This window comes from Somniosus microcephalus, chromosome 3 (genome assembly GCF_052327205.1).
Source record: "Somniosus microcephalus isolate GS21.2 chromosome 3, FLI_Smic_1.0, whole genome shotgun sequence".
In the NCBI taxonomy this organism is placed as follows: domain Eukaryota; kingdom Metazoa; phylum Chordata; class Chondrichthyes; order Squaliformes; family Somniosidae; genus Somniosus; species Somniosus microcephalus.
The window spans coordinates 8,048,454-8,073,977 of record NC_140989.1 but is presented as its reverse complement, the minus strand read 5'-3'; positions in this window follow the sequence as shown (position 1 = coordinate 8,073,977).

Sequence of the window (25,524 nt, the reverse complement as noted above, 5' to 3'; positions counted from 1 at the left end):
TGGTAGATAACGCTGTCCCCTTCACACTGACTGTACTGGGATCCTGGTAGATAACACTGTCCCCTTCACACTGACTGTACTGGGATCTTGGTAGATAACACTGTCCCCTTCACACTGACTGTACTGGGATCCTGGTAGATAACACTGTCCCCTTCACACTGACTGTACTGGGATCCTGGTACATAACACTGTCCCCTTCACATTGACTGTACTGGGATCCTGGTAGATAACTCTGTCCACTTCACACTGACTGTACTGGGACCCTGGTAGATAACACTGTCCCCTTCACACTGACTGTACTGGAACCCTGGTAGATAACACTGTCCCCTTCACACTGACTGTACTGGGACCCTGGTAGATAACACTGTCCCCTTCACACTGACTGTACTGGGATCCTGGTAGATAACACTGTCCACTTCACACTGACTGTACTGGGAACCTGTTAGATAACACTGTCCACTTCACACTGACTGTACTGGGACCCTGGTAGATAACACTGTCCACTTCACACTGACTGTACTGGGACCCTGGTAGATAACACTGTCCCCTTCACACTGACTGTACTGGGATCCTGGTAGATAACACTGTCCACTTCACACTGACTGTACTGGGAACCTGTTAGACAACACTGTCCACTTCACACTGACTGTACTGGGACCCTGGTAGATAACACTGTCCCCTTCACACTGACTGTACTGGGATCCTGGTAGATAACACTGTCCACTTCACACTGACTGTACTGGGAACCTGTTAGATAACACTGGAATATTCACACTGACTGTAACATAGAAACATAGAAGATAGGAGCAGGAGTCGGCCATTCGGCCCCTCGAGCCTGCTCTGCCATTCAATGTGATCATGGCTGGTCATCCAAATTCAGTACCCGGTCGCTGCTTTCTCCCCATATCCCTTGATCCCTTTAGCCTTAAGAAATATATCCAACTCCTTCTTGAATATATTTAATGAATTGGCCTCAACTGCCTTCTGTGGTAGAGAATTCCACAGGTTCACCACTCTCTGGGTGAAGAAATTCCTCCTCATTTCTGTGCTAAATGGCATACCCTTTATCGTTAGGCTGTGATCCCTGGTTCTGCACTCCCCGACCATTGGGAACATCCTTCCTGCATCTAGTCTGTCCAGACCTGTCGGAATTTTATAAGTTTCAATGAGATCCCCTCTCATTCTTCTAAACTCCAGCGAGTACAAGCCCAATCGACCCAATTTCTCCTCACACATCATACCTGCCTTCCCAGGTATCAGCCTGGTGAATCTTCGCTGAACTCCTTCCATGGCAAGAACATCCTTCCTCAGATAAGGCGACCAAAACTGCACACAATACTCAAGATGTGGTCTCACCAAGGCCCTGTACAACTGCAGCAAGACATCCTTGTTCCTGTACTCAAACCCTCTCACTACGAAGGCCAACATACCATTTGCCTTCTTAACCGCCTGCTGCACCTGCATGCGTTCCTTCAGCGACTGGTGCACCAGGACACCCAGGTCTCATTGCACTTCTCCTTCGCCCAATCTATTGCCATTCAGATAATAATCTACCTTCCTGTTTTTGCCACCAAAGTGGATAACCTCACATTTATCCACATTATATTGCATCTGCCATGCTTTTGCCCAATCACCCAACCTGTCCAAATCATCCTGGAGTTTCTCGGCATCCTCCTCACAGCACACACGCCCACCCAGCTTTGTGTCGTCTGCAAATTTGGAGATATTACATCTAGTTCCCTTGTCTAGATCATTAATATATATTGTGAATAGCTGGGGTCCAAGGACCGATCCCTGCGGTACCCCACTAGTCACTGCCTGCCACTCGGAAAAAGCCTCATTTATTCCAACTCTTTGCTTTCTGTCTGCCAACCAGTTCTCTATCCAAGTCAATACCTTGCCCCCAATCCCATGTGCCTTAACTTTACACGCTAACCTCTTATGCGGGACCTTATCGAAAGCCTTCTTAAGTCCAAATATACCACATCCACTGGTTCTCCCTTATCTATTTTACCAGTTACATCCTCAAAAAATTGCAGTAGATTAGTCAAGCACGATTTACCTTTCATAAATCCATGTTGACTTTGTCCGATCCTGTCACTGTTTTCCAAGTGCTCTGCTATTACATCCTTTATAATGGACTCTAGCATTTTCCCCACTACCGATGTCAGGCTTACCGGTCTGTAATTCCCCGTTTTCTCCCTACCACCTTTTTTGAATAGTGGGGTAACATTAGCTACCCTCCAATCCATGGGTACTGTTCCAGATTCCATCGAATGTTGGAAGATGATCAGCAATGCATCTACTATTTCTAGGGCCACTTCCTTAAGTACCCTAGGATGCAGATTATCAGGCCCTGGGGATTTATCGGCCTTCAGTCCCATCAATTTCCCTAACACAATTTCCTTACAAATACTGATTTCTTTCAGTTCCTCCCCTTCATCAGACCGTATGTTCCCTGACATCTCTGGGAGGTTAATTGTGTCCTCCTTTGTGAAGACAGGACCAAAATATGTATTTAATTGGTCTTCCATTTCTTTGTTAAAAATTATAAATTCCCCTGATTCTGACTGCAAGGGACCTACGTTTGACTTCACCAATCTTTTTCTGTTCACATATCTATAAAAGCTTTTACAGTCAGTTTTTATGGTACCTGCAAGCTTACTCTCATATTCTATTTTCCCTTTCTTAATTAATCCCTTTGACCGTCTTTGTTGTATCATAAACTGCTCCCAATCCTCAGGTTTACTGCTTTTTCTGGCCAATTTATATGTCCTCTCCTTGGATCTTATGCTATCCCTAATTTCCCTTGTTAGCCACGGTTGAGTCACCTTTTTTATTTTAAACTGTACTGGAAACCTGTTAGATAACACTTGAATATTCACATTGACTGCACTGGGATCCTGTTAGATAACACTGGAATATTCACACTGACTGTACCGGGAATCTGTTAGATAACACTGGAATATTCACACTGACTGTACTGGGAATCTGTTAGATAACACTGGAATATTCACACTGACTGTACCGGGAACCTGTTAGATAACACTGGAATATTCACACTGACTGTACTGGGAACCTGTTAGATAACACTGGAATATTCACACTGACTGTACTGGGAACCTGATAGATAACACTGGAATATTCACACTGACTGTACCGGGAATCTGTTAGATAACACTGGAATATTCACACTGACTGTGCCGGGAACCTGTTAGATAACACTGGAATATTCACACTGACTGTACTGGGAACCTGTTAGATAACACTGGAATATTCACACTGACTGTACTGGGAGCCTGTTAGATAAAACTGGAATATTCACACTGACTGTACTGGGAACCTGTTAGATAACACTGGAATATTCACACTGACTGTACTGCTGGGAACCTGTTAGATAACACTGGAATATTCACACTGACTGTACTGGGAACCTGTTAGATAACACTGGAATATTCACACTGACTGTACTGGGAACCTGTTAGATAACACTGGAATATTAACACTGACTGTACCAGGAACCTGTTAGATAACACTGGAATATTCACACTGACTGTACAGTGAACCTGTTAGATAACACTGGAATATTCACACTGACTGCACTGGGAACCTGTTGGATAACACTGGAATATTCACACTGACTGTACTGGGAACCTGTTAGATAACACTGGAATATTCCCACTGACTGTACTGGGAACATGTTAGATAACACTGGAATATTCACACTGACTGTACTGGGAACCTGTCAGATAACACTGGGATATTCACACTGACTGCACTGGGAACCTGTTAGATAATACTGGAATATTCACACTGACTGTACTGGGAACCTGTTAGATAACACTGGAATATTCACACTGACTGTACCGGGAACCTGTTAGATAACACTGGAATATTCACACTGACTGTACTGGGCACCTGTTGGATAACACTGGAATATTCACACTGACTGTACAGGGAACCTGTTAGATAACACTGGAATATTCACACTGACTGTACTGGGAACCTGTTAGATAACACTGGAATATTCACACTGACTGTACTGGGAACCTGTTGGATAACACTGGAATATTCACACTGACTGTACTGGGAACCTGTTAGATAACACTGGAATATTCACACTGACTGTACTGGAAACCTGTTAGATAACACTGGAATATTCACACTGACTGTACCGGGAACCTGTTAGATAACACTGGAATATTCACACTGACTGCACTGGGAACCTGTTAGATAACACTGGAATATTCACACTGACTGTACTGGGAACCTGTTAGATAACATTGGAATATTCACACTGACTGCACTGGGAACCTGTTAGATAACACTGGAATATTCACACTGACTGTACCGGGAACCTGTTAGATAACACTGGAATATTCACACTGACTGTACTGGGAACCTGTTAGAAAACACTGGAATATTCACACTGACTGTACTGGGAACCTGTTACATAACACTGGAATATTCACACTGACTGTACTGGGAACCTGTTAGATAACACTGGAATATTCACACTGACTGTACCGGGAACCTGTTAGATAACACTGGAATATTCACACTGACTGTACTGGGAACCTGTTAGATAACACTGGAATATTCACACTGACTGCACTGGGAACCTGTTAGATAACACTGGAATATTCACATTGACTGTAATGGGAACCTGTTAGATAACACTGGAATATTCACACTGACTGTACCGGGAACCTGTTAAATAACACTGGAATATTCACACTGACTGTACTGGGAACCTGTTAGATAACACTGGAATATTCACACTGACTGTACTGGGAACCTGTTGGATAACACTGGAATATTCACACTGACTGTACTGGGAACCTGTTAGATAACACTGGAATATTCACACTGACTGTACTGGGAACCTGTTAGATAACACTGGAATATTCACACTCACTGTACTGGGAATCTGTTAGATAACACTGCATTATTCACACTGACGGTACCGGGAACCTGTTAGATAACACTGGAATATTCACACTGACTGTACTGGGAACCTGTTAGATAACACTGGAATATTCACACTGACTGTACTGGGAACCTGTTGGATAACACTGGAATATTCACACTGACTGTACTGGGAACCTGTTGGATAACACTGGAATATTCACACTGACTGTACTGGGAACCTGTTAGATAACACTGGAATATTCACACTGACTGTACTGGGAACCTGTTGGATAACACTGGAATATTCACACTGACTGTACTGGGAACCTGTTCGATAACACTGGAATATTCACACTGACTGTACTGGAAACCTGTTAGATAACACTGGAATATTCACACTGACTGTACCGGGAACCAGTTAGATAACACTGGAATATTCACACTGACTGTACTGGGAACCTGTTAGATAACATTGGAATATTCACACTGACTGCACTGGGAACCTGTTAGATAACACTGGAATATTCACACTGACTGTACCGGGAACCTGTTAGATAACACTGGAATATTCACACTGACTGTACTGGGAACCTGTTAGAAAACACTGGAATATTCACACTGACTGTACTGGGAACCTGTTACATAACACTGGAATATTCACACTGACTGTACCGGGAACCTGTTAGATACCACTGGAATATTCACACTGACTGCACTGGGAACCTGTTAGATAACACTGGAATATTCACACTGACTGTAATGGGAACCTGTTAGATAACACTGGAATATTCACACTGACTGTACCGGGAACCTGTTAGATAACACTGGAATATTCACACTGACTGTACTGGGAACCTGTTAGATAACACTGGAATATTCACACTGACTGTACTGGGAACCTGTTGGATAACACTGGAATATTCACACTGACTGTACTGGGAACCTGTTAGATAACACTGGAATATTCACACTGACTGTACTGGGAACCTGTTAGATAACACTGGAATATTCACACTCACTTTACTGGGAATCTGTTAGATAACACTGCATTATTCACACTGACGGTACCGGGAACCTGTTAGATAACACTGGAATATTCACACTGACTGTACCGGGAACCTGTTGGATAACACTGGAATATTCACACTGACTGTACTGGGAATCTGTTAGATAACACTGGAATATTCACACTGACTGTACTGGGAACCTGTTAGATAACACTGGAATATTCACACTGACTGTACTGGGAACCTGTTGGATAACACTGGAATATTCACACTGACTGTACTGGGAACCTGTTAGATAACACTGGAATACTCACACTGACTGTACTGGGAACCTGTTAGATAACACTGGAATATTCACACTGACTGTACTGGGAACCTGTTGGATAACACTGGAATATTCACACTGACCGTACTGGGAACCTGTTAGATAACACTGGAATATTCACACTGACTGTACTGGAAACCTGTTAGATAACACTGGAATATTCACACTGACTGTACCGGGAACCAGTTGGATAACACTGGAATATTCACACTGACTGCACTGGGAACCTGTTAGATAACACTGGAATATTCACACTGACTGTACTGGGAACCTGTTAGATAACACTGGAATATTCACACTGACTGCACTGGGGACCTGTTAGAAAGCACTGGAATATTCACACTGACTGTACCGGGAACCTGTTAGATAACACTGGAATATTCACACTGACTGTACTGGGAACCTGTTAGAAAACACTGGAATATTCACACTGACTGTACTGGGAACCTGTTAGATAACACTGGAATATTCACACTGACTGTACTGGGAACCTGTTAGATAACACTGGAATATTCACACTGACTGTACCGGGAACCTGTTAGATAACACTGGAATATTCACACTGACTGTACTGGGAACCTGTTAGATAACACTGGAATATTCACACTGACTGCACTGGGAACCTGTTAGATAACACTGGAATATTCACACTGACTGTAATGGGAACCTGTTAGATAACACTGGAATATTCACACTGACTGTACCGGGAACCTGTTAGATAACACTGGGATATTCACACTGACTGCACTGGGAACCTGTTAGATAACACTGGAATAGTCACACTGACTGCACTGGGAACCTGTTAGATAACACTGGTATATTCACACTGACTGTACTGGGTACCTGTTCGATAACACTGGAATATTCACACTGACTGTACTGGGAACCTGTTAGATAACACTGGAATATTCACACTGACTGTACTGGGAAACTGTTAGAAAGCACTTGAATATTCACACGGACTGTACTGGGAACCTGTTAGATAACACTGGAATATTCACACTCACTGTACTGGAAATCTGTTAGATAGCACTGCATTATTCACACTGACGGTACCGGGAACCTGTTAGATAACACTGGAATATTCACACTGACTGTACCGGGAACCTGTTGGATAACACTGGAATATTCACACTGACTGTACTGGGAATCTGTTAGATAACACTGGAATATTCACACTGACTGTACTGGGAACCTGTTAGAAAACACTGGAATATTCACACTGACTGTACTGGGAACCTGTTAGATAACACTGGAATATTCACACTGACTGCACTGGGAACCTGTTAGATAACACTGGAATATTCACACTGACTGTACGGGGAACCTGTTAGATAACACTGGAATATTCACACTGATTGTACCAGGAACCTGTTAGATAACACTGGAATATTCACACTGACTGTACTGGGAACCTGTTAGATAACATTGGAATATTCACACTGACTGTACTGGGAACCTGTTAGATAACACTGGAATATTCACACTGACTGCACGGGGAACCTGTTAGATAACATAGAAAACATAGAAAACATAGAGATAGGAACAGGAGTAGGCCATTCGGCCCTTCGAGCCTGCTCCGCCATTCAATGAGATCATGGCTGATCTTCGTCTGAGATCATAGCTGATCTTACCAGTTCAGTACCCCGTCCCCGCCTTTTCTCCGTAACCCTTAATCCCCTTAGCCTTCAGAAATATATCCAATTCTCTCTTGAAAATATTTATTGAATTAGCCTTCACAGCCCTCTGTGGCAGGGAATTCCACAGGCTCACCACTCTTTGAGTGAAGAAATTCTTCCTCATCTCTGTTTTAAATGATTTGCCCGCTATTTTTAGACTGTGGCCCCTGGTTCTGTGCTCCCCGGCCATTGGAAACATTCTCTCTGAATTCAGCCTGTCCAGGCCTGCCATAATTTTATATGTTTCGATGAGATCCCCTCTCAATCTTCTAAACTCCAGTGAGTACAAGCCCAAACTATTTAATCTCTCTTCGTAGGTCATTCCCGCCATTCCAGGTATCAGCCTGGTGAATCGCCGTTGCACTCTTTCCATGGCAAGAACATCCTTCCGCAGATGGGGCGACCAAAACTGTACACAATACTCCAGATGCGGTCTCACCAGCACCTTGTACAGCTGTAGTAAGGTATCCCTATTCCTATACTCGAACCCCCTTGATATGAAGGCCAACATACCATTTGCCTTCTTGATCGCCTGTTGCACCTGCATGCTCTCCTTCAGTGACTGGTGCACAAGAACACCCAGGTCCCTCTGCACTTCCCCATCTCCCAATCTATTGCCATTTAGATAATAATCTACCCTCCTGTTTTTACCCCCAAAGTGGATAACCTCGCATTTATCCACATTATAGTGCATCTGCCACGTATCCGCCCATTCCCCCAACCTGTCCAAATCGCACTGTAGCCTCCTGACATCCTCATCAGAGCCCACCCCTCCTCCTAGTTTAGTGTCGTCAGCGAATTTGGAAATATTGCATCCAATTCCCTGATCCAGATCATTTATATATATTGTGAACAGCTGGGGTCCCAGGACAGATCCTTGCGGCACCCCGCTGGTCACTGCCTGCCACTCCGAAAACGAGCCGTTTATTCCAACTCTCTGTTTTCTATCCGCCAGCCAGTTCTCTATCCACGTTAATACTTTGCCCCCAATCCCATGAGCCTTAATTTTGCATGATAATCTTTTGTGTGGAACCTTATCGAAGGCTTTCTGGAAGTCAAGGTACACCACATCCACTGGCTCTCCCCCATCTATTTTACCAGTTACTTCCTCAAAAAATTCCAGCAGATTAGTCAAACACGATTTACCCTTTGTAAATCCATGTTGACTCTGTCCGATCCTTTCCCCATTTGTCAAGTGCTCCGCTATTTTATCCTTAATAATGGACTCTAGCATTTTGCCCACAACCGATGTAAGGCTTACTGGTCTATAATTCCCTGCTTTCTCTCTACCCCCCTTTTTAAATATTGGGGTAACATTAGCTACCCTCCAATCCACGGGTACTGTTCCCGAGTCAATGGAGTTCCGGAAGATGATCCTTAGAGCATCTGCTATCTCCAGGGCCACCTCCTTAAGTACCCTAGGATGTAGTTTATCAGGCCCCGGGGATTTGTCGGCCTTCAGTCCCCTCAACTTACCCAACACCATATCCCTAGAGATACTAATTTCTGTCAGCTCCTCCCTCTCATTAGTCCCTATGTTTGCCGATATTCCTGGGAGGTTATTTGTGTCCTCCTTTGTGAATACAGAACCAAAGTATGAGTTTAATTGGTCTGCCATTTCCTTATTCTCCATTATATATTCTCCCGAATCGGACTGCAAGGGACCGACTTGGGATTTTACCAGTCTTTTCCTCCTGATATACCGATAAAAGCTTTTGCAGTCTGTCTTTATGTTTGCTGCAAGTTTACTTTCGTATTCTATTTTCCCCTTCCTGATTAATCCCTTTGTCCTCTTTTGCTGTATCTTGTACTGCCCCCAATCTTCCGGTCTGGTGCTTTTTTTTGCCAGTTGATATGCCCTTTTTTTTGATTTTATGCTGTCCCTAATTTCCCTCGTTATCCACGGTTGAGTCACCTTTTTAGGTTTATTTTTATGCCAAACCGGTATAAACATGTTCTGGAATTCTTCCATTCTATCTTTGAATGCTTGCCATTGTCTCTCCACTGTCAATCCCCCCAGAAACACCACCCAATCAATCTTACCCAATTCCCGTCTCATACCCTCGTAATTCCCTTTATTTAAGTTCTGGACCTTAGTCTCTGATTCAATTTCCTCACTCTCCATCTCGACTGAGAGCTCGATCATATTATGATCGCTCTGACCCAAGGGGCCTCGTACAAGAAGATTGCTGATAAGTCCCTTCTCATTGCACAATACCCAGTCTAAAATGGCCTGATCTCGAGTCGGCTCCTCGACATATTGGTCCAGATAACCGTCCCGAAAACATTCCAGGAATTCCTCCTCCTCAGAATTTTTACTAATTTGGGTAGTCCAATCAATATGTAAATTAAAGTCACCCATGATGACAGCTGTGCTCTTATCGCACGCTTCTCTAATTTCCCTTTTTATGCCTTCCCTCACCTCCATATTACTATTTGGAGGCCTATATATCACACCCACTAACGTTTTCCTCCCCTTGCTATTTCTCATTTCTACCCATACAGATTCCGTTTCATCCGAGTTAATATCCTTCCTTTCCATTGCATTAATCCCCTCCTTTACCAGCAATGCTACCCCACCTCCCCTACCTTTTTGCCGATCCTTCCTAAATATTGTATATCCCTGGATGTTAAGTTCCCAGCCTTGCCCACCCTGCAGCCACGTTTCTGTAATCCCAATCAAATCATACTTGTTTACCTCTATTTCCACAACTAATTCATCCACCTTGTTCCTAATGCTTCTAGCATTAAGATACAAAGCCTTCAGGCTTGCTTTTTTCACACTCTCATTATGAATTAGTTTGGCCCTTTGTGTTTCTCTCCTTTGCTTATTGCTTCTCACCTTTCTACCATCTATTTCTGACTTCATATGACTTCCCTCTTTTCCACTACCTAGGTTCCCATCCCCCTGCCAAATTAGTTTAAATCCTCCCGAACCGCCCTAGAAAATATTACCCCGAGGACATCGGCTCCCTCACAGTTCAGGTGTAGACCGTCCCCTTGGTACAGGTCACTCCTCCCCAAGAACTGGTTCCAATGCCTCGAGAATTTAAATCCCTCTCCCTTGCACCACTGCTCAAGCCACGTATTTAGCTTATCTATCTTACTCTCTCTAAACTTATTAGCTCGCGGCACTGGTAGCAATCCAGAGATTACTACCTTTGAGGTCCTACTTTTCAATTTAGCTCCTAACTCCCTAAATTCAGCTTGTAGGACCTCCTCCCTCTTTTTACCTACATCGTTGGTACCTACATGTACCACGACAACTGGCTGATCCTCCTCCCCCTTCAGAATGCTCTGCACCCGCTCCGAGACATCCTTGACCCGTGCACCAGGGAGGCAACATACCATCTGGAATATTCACACTGACTGTACTGGGAACCTGTTAGATAACACTGGAATATTCACACTGACTGTACTGGGAACCCGTTAGATAACACTGGAATATTCACACTGACTGTACTGGGAACCTGTTAGATAACACTGGAATATTCACACTGACTGCGCTGGGAACCTGTTAGATAATACTGGAATTTCACACTGACTGTACTGGGAACCTGTTAGATAACACTGGAATATTCACACTCACTGAACTGGGAATCTGTTGGATAACACTGGAATATTCACACTGACGGTACCGGGAACCTGTTAGATAACACTGGAATATTCACACTGACTGCACTGGGAACCTGTTAGATAACACTGGAATATTCACACTGACTGTACTGGGAACCTGTTAGATAAAACTGTAATATTCACACTGACTGTACTGGGAACCTGTTAGATAACACAGGAATATTCACACTGACTGCACTGGGAACCTGTTAGATAACACTGGAATATTCACACTGACTGTACTGGGAACCTGTTAGTTAACACTGGAATATTCACACTGACTGCACTGGGAACCTGTTAGATAACACTGGAATATCCACACTGACTGTACTGGGAGCCTGTTGGATAACACTGGAATATTCACACTGACTGTACCAGGTACCTGTTAGATAACACTGGAATATTCACACTGATTGTACCGGGAACCTGTTAGATAACACTGGAATATTCACACTGACTGTACCAGGAACCTGTTAGATAACACTGGAATATTCACACTGACTGTACCGGGAACCTGTTAGATAACACTGGAATATTCACACTGACTGTACCGGGAACCTGTTAGATAACACTGGAATATTCACACTGACTGTACCGGGAACCTGTTAGATAACACTGGAATATTCACACTGACTGCACTGGGAACCTGTTAGATAACACTGGAATATTCACACTGACTGTACTGGGAACCTGTTAGATAACACTGGAATATTCACACTGACTGTACTGGGAACCTGTTAGATAACACTGGAATATTCACACTGACTGTACTGGGAACCTGTTAGATAACACTGGAATATTCACACTGACTGCACTGCGAACCTGTTAGATAACACTGGAATATTCACACTGACTGTACCGGGAAACTGTTAGATAACACTGGAATATTCACACTGACTGTACTGGGAACCTGTTGGATAACACTGGAATATTCACACTGACTGTACTGGGAACCTGTTAGATAACACTGGAATATTCACACTGACTGTACTGGGAACCTGTTAAATAACACTGGAATATTCGCACTGACTGTACTGGGAACCTGTTAGATAACACTGGAATATTCACACTGACTGTACTGGGAACCTGTTAGATAACACTGGAATATTCACACTGACTGCACTGGGAACCTGTTAGATAACACTGGAATATTCACACTGACTGTACCGGGAAACTGTTAGATAACACTGGAATGTTAACACTGACTGTACCGGGAACCTGTTAGATAACACTGGAATGTTCACACTGACTGTACTGGGAACCTGTTAGATAACACTGGAATATTCACACTGACTGCACTGGGAACCTGTTAGATAACACTGGAATATTCACACTGACTGTACCGGGAGCTGTTAGATAACACTGGAATATTCACACTGACTGTACCGGGAACCTGTTAGATAACACTGGAATATTCACACTGACTGTACTGGGAACCTGTTAGATAACACTGGAATATTCACACTGACTGTACCAGGAACCTGTTAGATAACACTGGAAAATTCACACTGACTGTACCAGGAACCTGTTAAATAACACTGGAATATTCACACTGACTGTACTGGGAACCTGTTAGATAACACTGGAATATTCACACTGACTGTACTGGGAACCTGTTAGATAACACTGGAATATTCACACTGACTGTACTGGGAACCTGTTAGATAACACTGGAATATTCACACTGACTGTCCTGGGAACCTGATAGATAACACTGGAATATTCACACTGACTGTACCGGGAATCTGTTAGATAACACTGGAATATTCACACTGACTGTACCGGGAACCTGTTAGATAACACTGGAATATTCACATTGACTGTACTGGGAGCCTGTTAGATAAAACTGGAATATTCTCATTGACTGTACCGGGAACCTGTTAGATAACACTGGAATATTCACACTGACTGTACTGGGAACCTGTTAGATAACACTGGAATATTCACACTGACTGTACTGGGAACCTGTTAGATAACACTGGAATATTCACACTGACTGTACTGGGAACCTGTTAGATAACACTGGAATATTCACACTGACTGCACTGGGAACCTGTTAGATAACACTGGAATATTCACACTGACTGTACTGGGAGCCTGTTAGATAACACTGGAATATTCACACTGACTGTACCAGGTACCTGTTAGATAACACTGGAATATTCACACTGACTGCACCGGGAACCTGTTAGATAACACTGGAATATTCACACTGACTGTACCAGGAACCTGTTAGATAACACTGGAAAATTCACACTGACTGTACCAGGAACCTGTTAAATAACACTGGAATATTCACACTGACTGTACTGGGAACCTGTTAGATAACACTGGAATATTCACACTGACTGTACTGGGAACCTGTTAGATAACACTGGAATATTCACACTGACTGTACTGGGAACCGGTTAGATAACACTGGAATATTCACACTGACTGTCCTGGGAACCTGATAGATAACACTGGAATATTCACACTGACTGTACCGGGAATCTGTTAGATAACACTGGAATATTCACACTGACTGTACCGGGAACCTGTTAGATAACACTGGAATATTCGCACTGACTGTACCGGGAACCTGTTAGATAACACTGGAATATTCACATTGACTGTACTGGGAGCCTGTTCTATAAAACTGGAATATTCACATTGACTGTACTGGGAACCTGTTAGATAACACTGGAATATTCACACTGACTGTACTGGGAACCTGTTAGATAACACTGGAATATTCACACTGACTGTACTGGGAACCTGTTAGATAACACTGGAATATTCACACTGACTGTACTGGGAACCTGTTAGTTAACACTGGAATATTAACACTGACTGTACCAGGAACCTGTTAGATAACACTGGAATATTCACACTGACTGTACAGTGAACCTGTTAGATAACACTGGAATATTCACACTGACTGCACTGGGAACCTGTTGGATAACACTGGAATATTCACACTGACTGTACTGGGAACCTGTTAGATAACACTGGAATATTCCCGCTGACTGTACTGGGAACATGTTAGATAAGGTTCCACACAAAAGATTATCATGCAAAATTAAGGCTCATGGAATTGGGGGCAAAGTATTAACGTGGATAGGGAACTGGCTGGCGGATAGAAAACAGAGAGTGGGAATAAACGGCTCGTTTTCGGAGTGGCAGGCAGTGACCAGCGGGGTGCCGCAAGGATCTTTCCTGGGACCCCAGCTGTTCACAATATATATAAATGATCTGGATCAGGGAATTGGATGCAATATTTCCAAATTCGCTGACGACACTAAACTAGGAGGAGGGGTGGGCTCTGATGAGGATGTCAGGAGGCTACAGTCCGATTTGGACAGGTTGGGGGAATGGGCGGATACGTGGCAGATGCACTATAATGTGGATAAATGCGAGGTTATCCACTTTGGGGGTAAAAACAGGAGGGTAGATTATTATCTAAATGGCAATAGATTGGGAGATGGGGAAGTGCAGAGGGACCTGGGTGTTCTTGTGCACCAGTCACTGAAGGAGAGCATGCAGGTGCAACAGGCGATTAAGAAGGCAAATGGTATGTTGGCCTTCATATCAAGGGGGTTCGAGTATAGGAATAGGGATACCTTACTACAGCTGTACAAGGTGCTGGTGAGACCGCATCTGGAGTATTGTGTACAGTTTTGGTCGCCCCATCTGCGGAAGGATGTTCTTGCCATGGAAAGAGTGCAACGGCGATTCACCAGGCTGATACCTGGAATGGCGGGAATGACCTACGAAGAGAGATTAAATAGTTTGGGCTTGTACTCACTGGAGTTTAGAAGATTGAGAGGGGATCTCATCGAAACAAATAAAATTATGGCAGGCCTGGACAGGCTGAATTCAGAGAGAATGTTTCCAATGGCCGGGGAGCACAGAACCAGGGGCCACAGTCTAAAAATAGCGGGCAAATCATTTAAAACAGAGATGAGGAAGAATTTCTTCACTCAAAGAGTGGTGAGCCTGTGGAATTCCCTGCCACAGAGGGCTGTGAAAGCTAATTCAATAAATATTTTCAAGAGAGAATTGGATATATTTCTGAAGGCTAAGGGGATTAAGGGTTACGGAGAAAAGGCGGGGACGGGGTACTGAACTGGTAAGATCAGCTATGATCTCAGACGAAGATCAGCCATGATCTCATTGAATGGCGGAGCAGGCTCGAAGGGCCGAATGGCCTACTCCTGTTCCGATCTCTATGTATCTATGTATAACACTGGAATATTCACACTGACTGCACTGGGAACCTGTTAGATAACACTGGGATATTCACACTGACTGCACTGGGAACCTGTTAGATAACACTGGAATATTCACACTGACTGTACTGGGAACCTTTTAGATAACACTGGAATATTCACACTGACTGTACAGGGAACCTGTTAGATAACACTGGAATATTCACACTGACTGTACTGGGAACCTGTTGGATAACACTGGAATATTCACACTGACTGTACTGGGAACCTGTTAGATAACACTGGAATATTCACACTGACTGTACCGGGAACCTGTTAGATAAGACTGGAATATTCACACTGACTGCACTGGGAACCTGTTAGATAACACTGGAATATTCACACTGACTGTACTGGGAACCTGTTAGATAACACTGGAATATTCACACTGACTGCACTGGGAACCTGTTAGATAACACTGGAATATTCACACTGACTGTACTGGGAACCTGCTAGATAACACTGGAATATTCACACTGACTGTACCGGGAACCTGTTAGATAACACTGGAATATTCACACTGACTCTACTGGGAACCTGTTAGAAAACACTGGAATATTCACACTGACTGTACTGGGAACCTGTTAGATAACACTGGAATATTCACACTGACTGTACTGGGAACCTGTTAGATAATACTGGAATATTCACACTGACTGTACCGGGAACCTGTTAGATAACACTGGAATATTCACACTGACTGTACTGGGAACCTGTTAGATAACACTGGAATATTCACACTGACTGCACTGGGAACCTGTTAGATAACACTGGAATATTCACACTGACTGTACTGGGAACCTGTTAGGTAACACTGGAATATTCACACTGACTGTACTGGGAACCTGTTAGATAACACTGGAATATTCACACTGACTGTACAGGGAACCTGTTAGATAACACTTGAATATTCACACAGACTGTACTGGGAACCCGTTAGATAACACTGGAATATTCACACTCACTGTACTGGGAATCTGTTAGATAACACTGCATTATTCACACTGACGGTACCGGGAACCTGTTAGATAACACTGGAATATTCACACTGACTGTACCGGGAACCTGTTGGATAACACTGGAATATTCACACTGACTGTACTGGGAATCTGTTAGATAACCCTGGAATATTCACACTGACTGCACTGGGAACCTGTTAGATAACACTGGAATATTCACACTGACTGTACTGGGAACCTGTTAGTTAACACTGGAATATTCACACTGACTGCACTGGGAACCTGTTAGATAACACTGGAATATTCACACTGACTGTACTGGGAACCTGTTAGATAACACTGGAATATTCACACTGACTGTACCGCGAACCTGTTAGATAACACTGGAATATTCACACTGACTCTACTGGGAACCTGTTAGAAAACACTGGAATATTCACACTGACTGTACTGGGAACCTGTTAGATAACACTGGAATATTCACACTGACTGTACTGGGAACCTGTTAGATAATACTGGAATATTCACACTGACTGTACTGGGAACCTGTTGGATAACACTGGAATATTCACACTGACTGTACTGGGAACCTGTTAGATAACACTGGAATATTCACACTGACTGTACTGGAAACCTGTTAGATAACACTGGAATATTCACACTGACTGTACCGGGAACCTGTTAGATAAGACTGGAATATTCACACTGACTGCACTGGGAACCTGTTAGATAACACTGGAATATTCACACTGACTGTACTGGGAACCTGTTAGATAACACTGGAATATTCACACTGACTGCACTGGGAACCTGTTAGATAACACTGGAATATTCACACTGACTGTACTGGGAACCTGCTAGATAACACTGGAATATTCACACTGACTGTACCGGGAACCTGTTAGATAACACTGGAATATTCACACTGACTCTACTGGGAACCTGTTAGAAAACACTGGAATAGTCACACTGACTGTACTGGGAACCTGTTAGATAACACTGGAATATTCACACTGACTGTACTGGGAACCTGTTAGATAATACTGGAATATTCACACTGACTGTACCGGGAACCTGTTAGATAACACTGGAATATTCACACTGCCTGTACTGGGAACCTGTTAGATAACACTGGAATATTCACACTGACTGCACTGGGAACCTGTTAGATAACACTCGAATATTCACACTGACTGTAATGGGAACCTGTTAGATAACACTGGAATATTCACACTGACTGTACCGGGAACCTGTTAGATAACACTGGGATATTCACACTGACTGCACTGGGAACCTGTTAGATAACACTGGAATATTCACACTGACTGCACTGGGAACGTGTTAGATAACACTGGAATATTCACACTGACTGCACTGGGAACCTGTTAGATAACACTGGAATATTCACACTGACTGTACTGGGAACCTGTTAGATAACACTGGAATATTCACACTGACTGTACTGGGAACCTGTTAGATAACACTGGAATATTCACACTGACTGTACTGGGAACCTGTTAGATAACACTTGAATATTCACACAGACTGTACTGGGAACCTGTTAGATAACACTGGAATATTCACACTCACTGTACTGGGAATCTGTTAGATAACACTGCATTATTCACACTGACGGTACCGGGAACCTGTTAGATAACACTGGAATATTCACACTGACTGTACCGGGAACCTGTTGGATAACACTGGAATATTCACACTGACTGTACTGGGAATCTGTTAGATAACACTGGAATATTCACACTGACTGCACTGGGAACCTGTTAGATAACACTGGAATATTCACACTGACTGTACTGGGAACCTGTTAGCTAACACTGGAATATTCACACTGACTGTACCGGGAAACTGTTAGATAACACTGGAATATTCACACTGACTGTACTGGGAACCTGTTAGATAACACTGGAATATTCACACTGACTGTACCGCGAACCTGTTAGATAACACTGGAATATTCACACTGACTCTACTGGGAACCTGTTAGAAAACACTGGAATATTCACACTGACTGTACTGGGAATCTGTTAGATAACACTGGAATATTCACACTGACTGTACTGGGCACCTGTTAGATAATACTGGAATATTCACCCTGACTGTACCGGGAACCTGTTAGATAACACTGGAATATTCACACTGACTGTACTGGGAACCTGTTAGATAACACTGGAATATTCACACTGACTGCACTGGGAACCTGTTAGATAACACTGGAATATTCACACTGACTGTAATGGGAACCTGTTAGATAACACTGGAATATTCACACTGACTGTACCGGGAACCTGTTAGATAACACTGGGATATTCACACTGACTGCACTGGGAACCTGTTAGATAACACTGGAATATTCACACTGACTGCACTGGGAACCTGTTAGATAACACTGGAATATTCACACTGACTGCACTGGGAACCTGTTAGATAACACTGGAATATTCACACTGACTGTACTGGGAACCTGTTAGATAACACTGGAATATTCACACTGACTGTACTGGGAACCTGTTAGATAACACTGGAATATTCACACTGACTGTACTGGGAACCTGTTAGATAACACTTAAATATTCACACGGACTGTACTGGGAACCTGTTAGATAACACTGGAATATTCACACTCACTGTACTGGGAATCTGTTAGATAACACTGCATTATTCACACTGACGGTACCGGGAACCTGTTAGATAACACTGGAATATTCATACTGACTGTACCGGGAACCTGTTGGATAACACTGGAATATTCACACTGACTGTACTGGGAACCTGTTAGATAACACTGGAATATTCACACTGACTGCACTGGGAACCTGTTAGATAACACTGGAATATTCACACTGACTGTACTGGGAACCTGTTAGATAACACTGGAATATTCACACTGATTGTACCAGAAACCTGTTAGATAACACTGGAATATGCACACTGACTGTACTGGGAACCTGTTAGATAACACTGGAATATTCACACTGACTGTACTGGGAACCTGTTAAATAACACTGGAATATTCACACTGACTGCACGGGGAACCTGTTAGATAACACTGGAATATTCACACTGACTGTACTGGGAACCTGTTGGATAACACTGGAATATTCAAACTGACTGTACTGGGAACCCGTTAGATAACACTGGAATATTCACACTGACTGTACTGGGAACCTGTTAGATAACACTGGAATATTCACACTGATTGCGCTGGGAACCTGTTAGATGATACTGGAATTTCACACTGACTGTACTGGGAACCTGTTAGATAACACTGGAATATTCACACTCACTGTACTGGGAATCTGTTAGATAACACTGGAATATTCACACTGACTGTACCGGGAACCTGTTAGATAACACTGGAATATATAACACTGACTGTACTGGGAACCTGTTAGGTAAAACTGTAATAATCACACTGACTGCACTGGGAACCTGTTAGATAACACAGGAATATTCACACTGACTGCACTGGGAACCTGTTAGATAACACTGGAACATTCACACTGACTGTACTGGGAACCTGTTAGATAACACTGGAATATTCACACTGACTGCACTGGGAACCTGTTAGATAACACTGGAATATTCACACTGACTGTACCGGGAGCCTGTTAGATAACACTGGAATATTCACACTGACTGTACCAGGTACCTGTTAGATAACACTGGAATATTCACACTGACTGTACCGGGAACCTGTTAGATAATACTGGAATATTCACACTGACTGTACCAGGAACCTGTTAGATAACACTGGAATATTCACACTGACTGTACCGGGAACCTGTTAGATAACACTGGAATATTCACACTGACTGTACTGGGAACCTGTTAGGTAACACTGGAATATTCACACTGACTGTACTGGGAACCTGTTAGATAACACTGGAATATTCACACTGACTGTACTGGGAACCTGTTAGATAACACTGGAATATTCACACTGACTGTACTGGGAACCTGTTAGATAACACGGAATATTCACTCTGACTGTACTGGGAACCTGTTCGATAACACTGGAATATTCACACTGACTGTACTGGGAACCTGTTAGATAACACTGCAATATTCACACTGACTGTACTGGGAACCTGTTAGATAACACTGGAATATTCACACTGACTGTACCGGGAAACTGTTAGATAACACTGGAATATTCACACTGACTGTACTGGGAACTTGTTGGATAACACTGGAATATTCACACTGACTGTACTGGGAACCTGTTAGATAACACTGGAATATTCACACTGAATGTACTGGGAACCTGTTAAATAACACTCGAATATTCGCACTGACTGTACTGGGAACCTGTTAGATAACACTGGAATATTCGCACTGACTGTACTGGGAACCTGTTAGATAACACTGGAATATTCGCACTGACTGTACTGGGAACCTGTTAGATAACACTGGAATATTCACACTGACTGCACTGGGAACCTGTTAGATAACACTGGAATATTCACACTGACTGTACCGGGAAACTGTTGGATAACACTGGAATATTCACACTGACTGTACCGGGAACCTGTTAGATAACACTGGAATATTCACACTGATTGTACTGGGAACCTGTTAGATAACACTGGAATATTCACACTGACTGTACTGGGAACCTGTTAGATAACACTGGAATATTCACACTGACTGCACTGGGAACCTGTTAGATAACACTGGAATATTCACACTGACTGTACTGGGAGCCTGTTAGATAACACTGTAATATTCACACTGACTGTACCAGGTACCTGTTAGATAACACTGGAATATTCGCACTGACTGTACTGGGAACCTGTTAGATAACACTGGAATATTCATACTGACTGTACCGGGAATCTGTTAGATAACAGTGGAATATTCACACTGACTGTACCGGGAACCTGTTAGATAACACTGGAATATTCACACTGACTGTACTGGGAACATGTTAGATAACACTGGAATATTCACACTGACTGTACTGGGATCCTGTTAGTTAACACTGCAATATTCACACTGACTGTACCAGGAACCTGTTAGATAACACTGGAATATTCAAATTGACAGTACCGGGAATCAGTTAGATAACACTGGAATATTCACACTGACTGTACTGGGAACCTGTTAGATAACACTGGAATATTCACACTGACTGTACTGGGATCCTGTCAGTTAACACTGGAATATTCACACTGACTGTACCGGGAACCTGTTAGATAACACTGGAATATTCACACTGACTGCACTGGGAACCTGTTAGATAACACTGGAATATTCACACTGACTGTACTGGGAACCTGTTAGATAACACTGGAATATTCACACTGACTGCACTGGGAACCTGTTAGATAACACTGGAATATTCACACTGACTGTACTGGGAACCTGTTAGATAACACTGGAATATTCACAATGGCTGTACTGGGAACCTGTTAGATAACACTGGAGTATTCACGCTGACTGCACTGGGAACCTGTTAGATAACACTGGAATATTCACACTGACTGCACTGGGAACCTGTTAGATAACACTGGAATATTCACACTGACTGTACTGGGATCCTGTTAGATAGCACTGGAATATTCACACTGACTGTACCGGGAACCTTTTGATAACACTGGAATATTCACACTGACTGTACCGGGAACCTGATAGACAACACTGGAATATTCACACTGACTGTACTGGGAGCCTGTTAGATAAAACTGGAATATTCACACTGATTGTACCGGGAAACTTTTAGATAACACTGGAATATTCACACTGACTGTACTGGGAAACTGTTAGATAACACTGCAATATTCACACTGACTGTACTGGGTACCTGCTAGATAACACTGGAATATTCACACTGACTGTACCGGGAACCTGTTAGATAACACTGGAATATTCACACTGACTGTACTGGGAACCTGTTAGATAACACTGGAATATTCAGACTGACTGTACTGGGAAACTGTTAGATACACTGGAATATTCACACTGACTGCACTGGGAACCTGTTAGATAACACTGGAATATTCACACTGACTGCACTGGGAATCTGTCAGATAACACTGGAATATTCACACTGACTGTACCGGGAACCTGTTAGATAACACTGGAATAGTCACACTGACTGCACTGCGAATCTGTTAGATAACACTGGAATATTCACACTGACTGTACTGGGAGCCTGTTAGATAACACTGGAATATTCACACTGACTGTACTGGGAACCTGCTAGATAACACTGGAATATACACACTGACTGTACTGGGAGCCTGTTAGATAAAACTGGCATATTCACACTGACTGTACCAGGAACCTGTTAGATAACACTGGAATATTCACACTGACTGTACTGGGAACCTGTTAGATAACACTGGAATATTCACACTGACTGTACTGGGAACCTGTTAGATAACACTGGAATATTCACACTGACTGTACTGGGAACCTGTTAGATAACACTGGAATATTCACACTGACTGCACTGGGAACCTGTTAGATAACACTGGAATATTCACACTGACTGTACCGGGAAACTGTTAGATAACACTGGAATATTCACACTGACTGTACTGGGAACCTGTTGGATAACACTGGAATATTCACACTGACTGTACTGGGAACCTGTTAGATTACACTGGAATATTCACACTGAATGTACTGGGAACCTGTTAAATAACACTCGAATATTCGAACTGACTGTACTGGGAACCTGTTAGATAACACTGGAATATTCGCACTGACTGTACTGGGAACCTGTTAGATAACACTGGAATATTCGCACTGACTGTACTGGGAACCTGTTAGATAACACTGGAATATTCACACTGACTGCACTGGGAACCTGTTAGATAACACTGGAATATTCACACTGACTGTACCGGGAAACTGTTGGATAACACTGGAATATTCACACTGACTGTACTGGGAACCTGTTAGATAACACTGGAATATTCACACTGACTGCACTGGGAACCTGTTAGATAACACTGGAATATTCACACTGACTGTACTGCGAGCCTGTTAGATAACACTGTAATATTCACACTGACTGTACCAGGTACCTGTTAGATAACACTGGAATATTCGCACTGACTGCACCGGGAACCTGTTAGATAACACTGGAATATTCACACTGACTGTACCAGGAACCTGTTAGATAACACTGGAATATTCACACTGACTGTACCGGGAACCTGTTAGATAACACTGGAATATTCACACTGACTGTACTGGGAACCTGTTAGATAACACTGGAATATTCACACTGACTGTACTGGGAACCTGTTCGCTAACACTGGAATATTCACACTGACTGTACTGGGAACCTGTTAGATAACACTGGAATATTCACACTGACTGTACTGGGAACCTGTTAGATAACACTGGAATATTCACACTGACTGTACTGGGAACCTGTTAGATAACACTGGAATATTCACACTGACTGTACTGGGAACCTTTTAGATAACACTGGAATATTCACTCTGACTGTACTGGGAACCTGTTAGATAACACTGGAATATTCACACTGACTGCACTGGGAACCTGTTAGATAACAGTGGAATATTCACACTGACTGTACCGGGAAACTGTTAGATAACACTGGAATATTCACAGTGACTGTACCGGGAACCTGTTAGATAACACTGGAATATTCACACTGACTGTTCTGGGAACCTGTTAGATAACACTGGAATATTCACACTGACTGCACTGGGAACCTGTTAGATAACACTGGAATATTCACACTGACTGTACTGGGAACCTGTTAGATAACACTGGAATATTCACACTGACTGTACCGGGAACCTGTTAGATAACACTGGAATATTAACACTGACTGTACTGGGAACCTGTTAGATAACACTGGAATATTCATACTGACTGTACCGGGAATCTGTTAGATAACAGTGGAATATTCACACTGACTGTACCGGGAACCTGTTAGATAACACTGGAATATTCACACTGACTGTACTGGGAACATGTTAGATAACACTGGAATATTCACACTGACTGTACTGGGATCCTGTTAGTTAACACTGCAATATTCACACTGACTGTACCAGGAACCTGTTAGATAACACTGGAATATTCACACTGACTGTACCGGGAACCTGTTAGATAACACTGGAATATTCAAACTGACTGTACCGGGAATCAGTTAGATAACACTGGAATATTCACACTGACTGTACTGGGAACCTGTTAGATAACACTGGAATATTCACACTGACTGTACTGGGATCCTGTCAGTTAACACTGGAATATTCACACTGACTGTACCGGGAACCTGTTAGATAACACTGGAATATTCACACTGACTGCACTGGGAACCTGTTAGATAACACTGGAATATTCACACTGACTGTACTGGGAACCTGTTAGATAACACTGGAATATTCACACTGACTGCACTGGGAACCTGTTAGATAACACTGGAATATTCACACTGACTGTACTGGGAACCTGTTAGATAACACTGGAATATTCACAATGACTGTACTGGGAACCTGTTAGATAACACTGGAGTATTCACGCTGACTGCACCGGGAACCTGTTAGATAACACTGGAATATTCACACTGACTGCACTGGGAACCTGTTAGATAATACTGGAATATTCACACTGACTGTACTGGGATCCTGTTAGATAGCACTGGAATATTCACACTGACTGTACCGGGAACCTTTTGATAACACTGGAATATTCACACTGACTGTACCGGGAACCTGATAGACAACACTGGAATATTCACACTGACTGTACTGGGAGCCTGTTAGA